Below are 9,458 nucleotides of genomic sequence, written 5' to 3'. Positions count from 1 at the left end.
CCAGGGACTGATAAGCAAAGCATTTGGGCATCTCCCAGATGTAACGGTCAGCTTGCCTAAAGATAGAACTGCACTTGTTAAACCACATCTTTCTTTTTCAACAAATTGAGTGCTGCTGCACAGTGTTGGTCTGCATGCTCTTGTGAATGTGTCTCTAAAATGCTGGTTGTAGCAAATATATTCTCCTTGGTGCTATTACACTCTATGTTCAGATTTGACAGTCTAATCTGATGTTCAACTTTTTGCAAGCTCAGTGGCCCGGTTTTCAAGAAAGCTTCCTCTTTTTTGCCATTGCTGATGAAGATAAAAAAACCAATGAACGTACAAAACTGAGATTTCTAAGGAATACAGGTGGGTTCATAATGAAGTGAACGGTTAGCAGATGATGTACTTCATCATGAAGGCTTTGAAACCACTGTTACTTGTATATGGATGTTTGAATCATGTTGAGCATTTGAGCAGTGAGACTTACTTCAATCTTGCACTTTGTGAGGTCATACAAGAAATAGCTGAGAACCTGACCTTCTGTGAATCAGTGAACACTAAAGACACTGGTATGACATTTAAGTAGATGAAATATGTCTCTGCTGTAAGCAAGAATTTTCCATTTATCCAGCATATGCTGTCATAATTCTGAAGTGTCAAGGTCTGATCTGGATCATTCTCTGACTGATGACAGATGAGCAATTCCCTCAGCAGCATGCAGTACATGGGTACTCTGCAGCTCACTCTGGCAACACTCTGTTTGCCATTTACTTTAATGGAATAAAACCCAGGGAGAGCAGCTCTGTGTAAAACAATACAGCAGCCAGACAACAAGCCTTAAATTAATAATGTAATTTCCACCAAGAGTGGTGTCAGGCCACCGACCTTTTAGAAATAATACCTTGGAGTGCTCTGTAGGCAGGAGGGAACTGCAGAATCATACATGTAGTAAAAGTTATGTAGTAAAACATAACTTTATTACATTTCTGTTTGAAAAAAATAAAACTGCTCTTACTAGTATTGGCCAGGTCATGTAATACAGTATGGGAGTTGCTAAGTCATGAACTGAACCAATGATTGAGCACCTGGTGAAGGGACACAGCCAGCCCTGGGAGCACAGGTGAAAGGAATTCACCTGTGTGAGTGAGAGAGGTAGAACCAGGTTCTGCCCCTCTCCGAGTCTGATTTAAGGGCTGGCAGCCACAAGGGAAGGGTTTCTATTTAGAGATCCTTTCTGGTGAAGTATTTGGCAAGCCCTGATCCTTAGGACAGGTAAGGAAATCTTCCATTCTTTAACTGGATTGTGACCATCACCATTTTCCTGGGTATTTACTAACTGGTTATCTGCTACTGCCTTTCCCTAACAGTACTTAAAGAGCTCTAAGATTTTCACCCTTCAGCAGGACAATAACTCCAATTTCCAATGATAACTATGTTTGGTTTTCAGCATTATGCTTATGAGTTGTGTTTTGTTTTGTTTTGTTTTGTTTTTAATATACATACATCAGAATAAGTTCTGGGCTCAGAACAATGTCATTAAGGATCACTTGTCCCTGCTCACCTCCTTCTCTGATGAGATCAGAATGTGCACAGACAATGTGCTTGCTGTTCCTACCCACAAATCAATATCTGTTTCAGCAGGGAAGGAAAGGAGGGACAGAAGATGAAATAAGGTACTAAAACAGAAGGCAAAAAATAATTATAATAAAAAATATATATATTCTAATGGCAATTCTCCTTTCTCATCCCTATTCTTTCAGGTGCTGTCTAACAAGAGCAAGGGAAAAACCACTGATGTCTCAGCTCTGCTGCTATAAGGTCTTCAGCAAGCTAAATATTGCTATTTGCTATTCAGCTCACCCATGCAATCAGTCGCTTTGCTTTTCTACAATTCATGAGCATAGACTCGCAGGGATCTCAAACAGTATTTCAGACCTACGCTATAATCAGCAGAGGAAACATATTTATTACTGCTTTTATAATTGCTTTAAGTCCTTTATAGTTAGATCTCAATTTTAATTATGAATAATTGCACTGACAGGGTCAGCAATGACTCCTGATTTCCAAAAATCAATGGTTTGAGTTGGAGGAAGGAACTCACCCCTTTGTCCTTGGGAAGACACTACATCAAACTACATTTGCTGGTCCAGATTCTGAGTTAAACACTGTACTCAGTAGAACTACATCAGTGTACTGGAGCTGAAGCTGTAATCACAAGACGTTCTTAAATGAAGCCCTAAGGCTTCAGGTTGGCCACTTGTTCTATCAATCAGGAGAGGTTATCTTGTGTGGCGGATGTGGTCTGCATCTGGTTAACAGAGACACTGATGCTGACAATAATGACTCTAACTATAATAATTTCCACTTTAGTAATCTCAACAGTAGTATTTAAAATGAGGATAAAGTTTTATTTATCACAAATGGATGCCCCACTGATTATGCAAAATGAATCTTCTTGGAATTGAGGTTGCAATGCCTTCTGAACTATCTAGTTATTCCACCTTAGCCCTTGTTCCTTCAGTATCATTGGAAATGAATGGGATTCATCCAACAAATATGAGACCCACAGATGATTTTTCCAGCCTTGAAATCTCACTGCTCTTCTATACAAATGCATAACCATAGCAAAGGCACTGGAACATTTGTGGATGTCATCTATTTAAATTTTTGTTAAAGCTTAGCCATGCTACTTAAGCTTGCATACTATTTTAAACATATTAACCCAAAACAGTTTATTTTCTTATAAGCACACAAAATAGATGCATATTTTCTCTGTTTAATAGAGAGCCCATTCAACTTATTATAAGATCAATCCACAAAGTTAGGGTTTTTATCTACTAATTTTCTGTTCATTCCATTTTTATGTATTTTACTACATTTTTTTAAATACTAATTAACTTCTTAGACTTCATACTTTTCCTTCTGTATTCAGAGGAGTAGAAATCCCCAGTCTCTCTTCCTGTAATCTGGATTTATTTAAATTGTTGGTTGCTATTTTTCATTTCTCAATCCAGTTGTTCCAATAACTGTCACACTCCTTTTATCTTCCACTATCATTCTGGAATCAGCCTTATCGTCAGCATTATCAGTGCCAGTAATGATTACATCTCTTCTTCAAACAGTAGTGCTGATACAAGACATTCCAGTAGAACAGAAACAGCTGTAAACTGGTTCTGAATATCTTCTTTCGTTCTCTGCTTCCTTAAGGGTACTGTTCTTACTTCTGTTTTGTACTTTAACCAATTGCTATCTGTTTATACATCTTATCTGCATGGTAGAAAAACTTAGTAGGGAAGAGGGGTACAATTTTGCCTTACACATTCATTGCCAATAGCAGATAACTTTTCTTTATTAACACTCTTGACTGATATTTTACCCAGTAATGTTCTGAAATGCAGATGTCAGAATAAGTATCTGTGTTACTTGAGGATCAGCACGGCTGAGCTACTAAAATGTCATTTCACTGCTTCAATCTTTGTACTATCTTTTTTTTTTCCTCTTTCCTCATATCTGGGTCTCATTCATTCTTCCTGAGTTCCTCCTTCCTAAACATCACAGTCTCAAATGCATACATGAACACAAACAGGCATGCAATGGAATGCAGGTAGAGAAGCATGCCGTTACCATAGTATTGATACAACTTTATTTGCAGTTCCTTGACAGAACCTTACATTTAAGTACACTGTTCTCCATTTGCACCTTTGGCACCTTCTAGATATTGTGTCGGCTCTGTGATCTCAGCTATTTACATTCTTTCAGCACCTACATGTTTGATTTTTAACACTGAGCTTTAGAAAGAACTCAGAAAGCAAAGTGCTTTCATTGAGAAAGGGAGAGAGAGGGGGAGGAAGCTTTAATAAAGAATCTTAATTAAGAAACAATTCATTAGCATGTTTCCAATATTAAGTGGTAACTAGTATTCTGCATGAGGCAATTAATTTGTCTGAGATATTTCACCACAGATTTCTGGGATGATAATTTCATATTCAATATTCATATTCAATATTCATCTCCTTCTTGGCCTTTTCTGTTGTCTGCCATGTTGGTATGCAGTTTAGTGCATCTTCCACTCTTTGTGCATTCCAGCACCAAGCTGCATTGCTTCCTATCTTCATCTCCTCTGATTCAAAGTCTTGCTAGCCTCATGTTTTCAAAACAAGAAAGGCTATTTTAATTACTTTTTTCCTCCCTTATGAAGACAGGCTGAGGGAACTGGGCTTTTTCAGCCTGGAGAAAAGAAGACTGCTGCGACGTCATTGCAGCCTTTCAATACCTAAAGGGAGCCTACAGAGGGGAGGGGAATCAACACTTTGAAAGGGTTGATAACTGCAGGATGAGGGGAAATGGTTTTAAGTTGAGGGAGGGGAGATTAAGGCTGGATGTAGGGAGAAATTCTTTACCCAGAGAGTGGTGAGGTGCTGGAACAGGATGCCTAGAGAGGTTGTTGCCCTGTCTCTGGAGGTGTTCAAGGCCAGATTGGATGGGGCCCTGAGCAGTCTGGTCTAGCATTGAAGGGGGAGGTTGGTGGCAGTGGCAGTGTGGCAGAGGGGTTGGAGATTCATGGTCCTTGAGGTCCCTTCCAACCCTGGCCACCCTGTGATTCTGTGACTTAATTTTACAAGGTATCCTTAAAAAACAATCCCTCATGTTAGCTGTTAGTAAGCCAATGCTGCAACCATATAAGCGCACTTGTAAAAGTGTGCCCATAAAAGTGTACACGCTTCCACTGCACTTGTGATTGCTGCAGCACAGTTCCCACCTTTGTGTGTTAGCAAGGAGATCTGAACTACTGGTATTTGTTTTCTTTTTCTGGCAGATAAACAAACAAACCACACATTAATTTTAATGAGTACCTGAAAGTTTTCCTGTGAAAGAACTCTCAAGAATATTTAATAGCTGGGATAAACACTCAAAGTAAGAAACTGAAAGTATTCAGAATTTCTGAATGTTGTCCCTGTGGAGATCACGTTGATTATTAAAAAACATGATATATGGAAAATAGAGGAAATGAGCAGAAGATAAAGCCATCTGTTTTGGGGAGCTCAGCTTTCCTGGCTGCCCAACCAACCACTGGCCATGTTGAGGCAGGATGCTCACTGAGGGGATTGCAGATAACCATTGGCTGTGGAAGGTTTTGTTGTTAGACAATTTTTTTTCTTTTTAATGGGATCTGTAAGTTTAAAAATAGCTTGGTCCCTACAAAACATAATAGAGCAGCTTCTTGGGTGTAATCCATTATTGCTGCCAACTCCATCAAAGTTTCTGGCATTAATACAGTGGCTATACTAAAAAAAAAACTAACACTTGGGTCAATACATTAAACAAATGTTTGACAAACCTCAGAGCTTAGCACGATCTTTGAGGAAGCTGATGATGCAGCAAAGCCCCCACTTTGTGTGACTTCCTCATCCCAGAGCCTCACACCTTCTGCACGTGAACACTGGCTGTGATGAACCACCGAGAGGCTCAAAAGGAGCAAGAGATTGTACTGAAGACACAATCAATGCAATCAAATGTTGAAGTTCACACCGAGCATGGATTAGGATGAAGATAACCTCTTCTTTTCACTGCCTTAAATCCTAAATTGGTAATGTTAAGTTAACCAATGGGCGCAGAAGGCAACCACATATCCATGATATGTTGGGTGAGGCGTGTTGAAATGAAAGTATTTTCAGTGAATGAGATCTTACCATGTTTTTTTTTTTAATAGGGTAAATGGCTTTAACGGAAGGAGAAGAAAAATATTCAGTTCATTGGGAATTTCAGAAAGAGCCCATCACTCTGCATCTCTACTTCTCCAGGTCGGTTTTCACTTTTGAGATAGTTTATTCTCCTTAGGAGATTAGGCAAAGTATCCTTAGAGGAGTATAAAAATGAAGAGCCTGAAAAAATATTTCATTTTATATGGTATGCGATGATGCAAAATTGGGGTAAAATGCCAAAGAACTAAATAGAAATGGCCAACAACAGTTTAATCTATAGTCTTTTATCTCTGTTACCATCTGAACCACCTATTCTCCAGTTGTTTGGGTCTATGAAAATGTAAGCATAAAAACTAAAATGTCTTCTATATTTTAAAGCTTAGACAATTTATTGGGCAAAGGAACTTCTTTCCATATTTAAAAATAATATATGGTGTTTAAGAGGACAACCGAAACAAGCCTGCGGTACACACTGAAGCTGAAGTAACAGACCCTATGACTGAATACAGCTTCAGAGAAAACTTAATTTTAATGCATCCCCAAATAAATTTACAGAAGGGTTGTGTTATTTATTGTGGTTCATGCATCCTGCTCCATGGTCCCTGGGTGGGTCCCTGCAGGCTCTGTCCCTCACTGTGCATGTACTCCTCCTTTGGAGAAGAGAACTAGGCAGTGATTGCAGCACTCCTCTCGCATTTTTAGGCTTTGTTTTTTGCTCTTCCCCACCATAAACCTCCTAGGAGATCTTCAGAAAGTTGTTTACTCCTTCTGCATCTTGCCATCCACAGACAGAGGAAGATAAATGCGATGTTGCGAAAATAAAACCATGGAAGGCTGCAAGCACTCAGCTACAGTGCAGATGACAACTGTAAAAAGTATCTTCAGTAGAGAGGTAGGTCATCCTCTGGGACTATGCAGGTAAGTAAAATGTGGCCTTATTCTGCTTTGTGAACATTCGCTCTCAAAATAATCCTTTTACTGGATCAATAGAACCACTTTACCGGCCAAGGCACTGTTCAGCCACATGTCCCACCCAGCCATTAGTCAGTGTGGTGTCAGGGCAATGCAGACACAGAACCACTCATTCCAGAACTAGGAATGTGTTTCACCTGAACACAAATAACTACACAGATCAGACTATGCAGTTGTTCCCCAAGCTTTCTACAGATTTACTTATATTAAGTTCTCATGGGGGTTTAGAGTGTGCACCATGGACTGGCTACTGTACACTGCAGCAGATGGAAAGCAAATATATTTTCAAAAATTGCTTTGTATGCTTCTGTCACTTGCAGGTTTTTTGAGAGGACAAGGGGGAATGATGGTTTAAAACTGGGAGAGAGGAGGTTTAGGTTAGACACCAGGAGGAAGTTTTCCACACAAAGGGTGGTGATGTACTGGAACAGGTTGTCCAAGGAGGTTGTGGATGCAACCCTGGAGCAAGAAGAGACATTCAATAGAAATATTAAAATTCAGAATATCATCAAGACATGAGTCTTTTCTATTCAGCTCATCTGATACCATTTTAAAATCACATGAAGTGGGCTACGACAAGTATTAGGTTTGAAGACATGGGCTCAGTGACCCAAATCCAAGAGATTCTGCAACACACAATGCATCTAATTTATTTTCTTGACCTAACATTTAACATAGATTATAGTTTTAATTGTTTATTGAAACTTCTGGTTATGTACTCCACTGTCTCAAGCAAGACATAAATAGGAAATCTGTTTGTTTCTGCTGGATGACTAAAGTTGAAGGCACATCCCTAAGCTACAGGAAAAATGGATTTTTTTCTTGGAGCAAAACCATACACGAATAAAGGATGAAATCCAAGCAGTACAACTCTTTACCCTTCATCTTAAAAAAAAATACTGCTGCCCATTCTTAACCAAGTAAACACAGCTGAGTTTTGTATCAATCCCACGAGCTACATCTTTGTCAATCTACAATGCTTTTCTTTCCCTTTTTTCCTCTTTTCAGCAATATATGACCTTGGTCACATAGGACATGGTGAGAGGACAACTGAACTTTATATGGTACATTTCTGACCTGTCTTCACTGAGAAGCAAGAAGTATTTTTCACTGTGACGAGGCAGTTTTCAAAAAAACTTTGAAATTTTTGAAGTCAAGCTGGTAAGACAGATAATGCACACTCAATGATATATTATTCCATTTTGTCCATTGCATATTCAGTAAATTTGAAGAAGAAAGTCAGTCTCCAAATCCTAAAAATAATATTCCTTGGGGTTTCATTTAATAAAAATAATACTCATTAACAGTGCATACTTTGGTTTTCTTGTGGGGTGATGCTCCATAACTTGCTCGTTCTTTGCTCTTTTAATAAGTTGTAGACAGCTGCTATGCATGCAGTAGATCCACTGCCTTAAAATTACTTCAAAGGAAATGCTGAAACCTTTCATTTCCCTTTAAGGGTAACATTAACAATGCACTCTTAATAATTTATTTTTTTTATTTTAGTCTGTTGGTGGATGAGCAGTTTTCACAGTGGCTGAACAGTTTTCACGGAGTATTACCAACCTGCACTAATGATGTTTGCTTTCTCTTTCTAGTTAGTTGATGGGCAGGTTTCTTATGAAATATTGTGCTTTGATAATAGCTAGTTTTGTTTTGCGGCGACTCAAAACCAAGAGGCACTCACAGTGCAGTGTAAATATTCACTAAAAATAGTATCTAACAATCCCGAAAATAGTGATTAAAGGAGCACTGGAAGTGTACACGTATTGAGCACTTCTTTCAAGGCTTCTTAGTACTGTCTGAATATACACTGGAAATGCTTGCTTCCTGCAAGCAATTGGTGGGAATTGCTGCCTCCAACTGTTGGTAGGAATTGAATTTTAAACCATTTTACATTGACAGGAGAGAAAAGGGATGATCAGCAATAATTGCTACATCGCTCTTATTTGTTACCATCTTAAGGGGATAGGATTGAAAGATATAAATAGAGACCAATAGGTCCAAGAGACCTGAAGAGAGAATTCCCAATGGGGGAATTCACATTCAACCCAAGGGCAATCTGAGCATTAAACTTCCTTCCTTGCAATTCCATGATAACCCATTTCCATCCTTCCTCCCTGCAGTCTCCTTTCTAGTTTACGAGAAACCTTGTTAGAAGCATTTCCTCTACTTAATGGCTTCCTGGCTATTTTTTTTCCTGCAATATAGGGCAGCACATTATTACAAAAGCACGTGATAGATTTAGGTATCGATTCTCTTTAAAGTAGGTTTATCTGATGGAAGACAGATTTTCATTGCCCAATCACCTCAGGGCCAGGAGATCTTTTTAGTACATTAACAATTATAAGTTCGAAAGTGTCCACCTAAAGAAGATATCAATATATCATCTCATATTGATAAAGTACAGTAAGCTTAAATGTTGCTTAATTGCTTAAGGTTTACAGTTTCTGGAAATGTTCAAAATGTATAAATGTAGTCATTCCAGAGGGAGAAAGCAAGAATAAAAAAGAAATAGAAGGAAATAGTTTTATCTGCCTCTGCATTTCAACTGGAATTTATTTTTAGTTAATGATAGCAGACTCAAACAAACAAACAAAAAAAAAAAAAAAAAAAAAAAAAAGAAAAAAAAATCTAAGCACTGAGCAATACCAGAAGTGTCATTTGAGTTAAACACATTTTCACTATCATTAATCATGGCAAAAGTGACAGAAGAAAAATGAGCTGGCTTGGTATATCTAATATATTAATTCTCTCTGCAGATTGGCTCAATGCATGAGCAAGTAAAAACAGGTAAAC

At 38.4% G+C, this 9,458-nt stretch overlaps 1 long non-coding RNA gene across 1 annotated transcript; it reads left to right on the top strand.

The window, feature by feature from the left end:
• Positions 1-5,701: 5,701 nt before the first annotated feature.
• LOC122185354 lies at positions 5,702-7,703 on the top strand. The gene is made up of 3 exons (XR_006180851.1): positions 5,702-5,786; positions 6,476-6,579; positions 7,668-7,703. It is a non-coding gene; the product is annotated as an uncharacterized LOC122185354 (long non-coding RNA).
• The last annotated feature ends 1,755 nt before the right edge of the window (positions 7,704-9,458 follow it).

The sequence above is a fragment of the Lagopus leucura genome, unplaced genomic scaffold (genome assembly GCF_019238085.1).
Source record: "Lagopus leucura isolate 7727_CA_CO unplaced genomic scaffold, USGS_WTPT01 Super-Scaffold_100029, whole genome shotgun sequence".
In the NCBI taxonomy this organism is placed as follows: domain Eukaryota; kingdom Metazoa; phylum Chordata; class Aves; order Galliformes; family Phasianidae; genus Lagopus; species Lagopus leucura.
The sequence above is the reverse complement of the archived record's forward strand: the minus strand, read 5'-3'. Positions and strand labels throughout refer to the sequence as shown.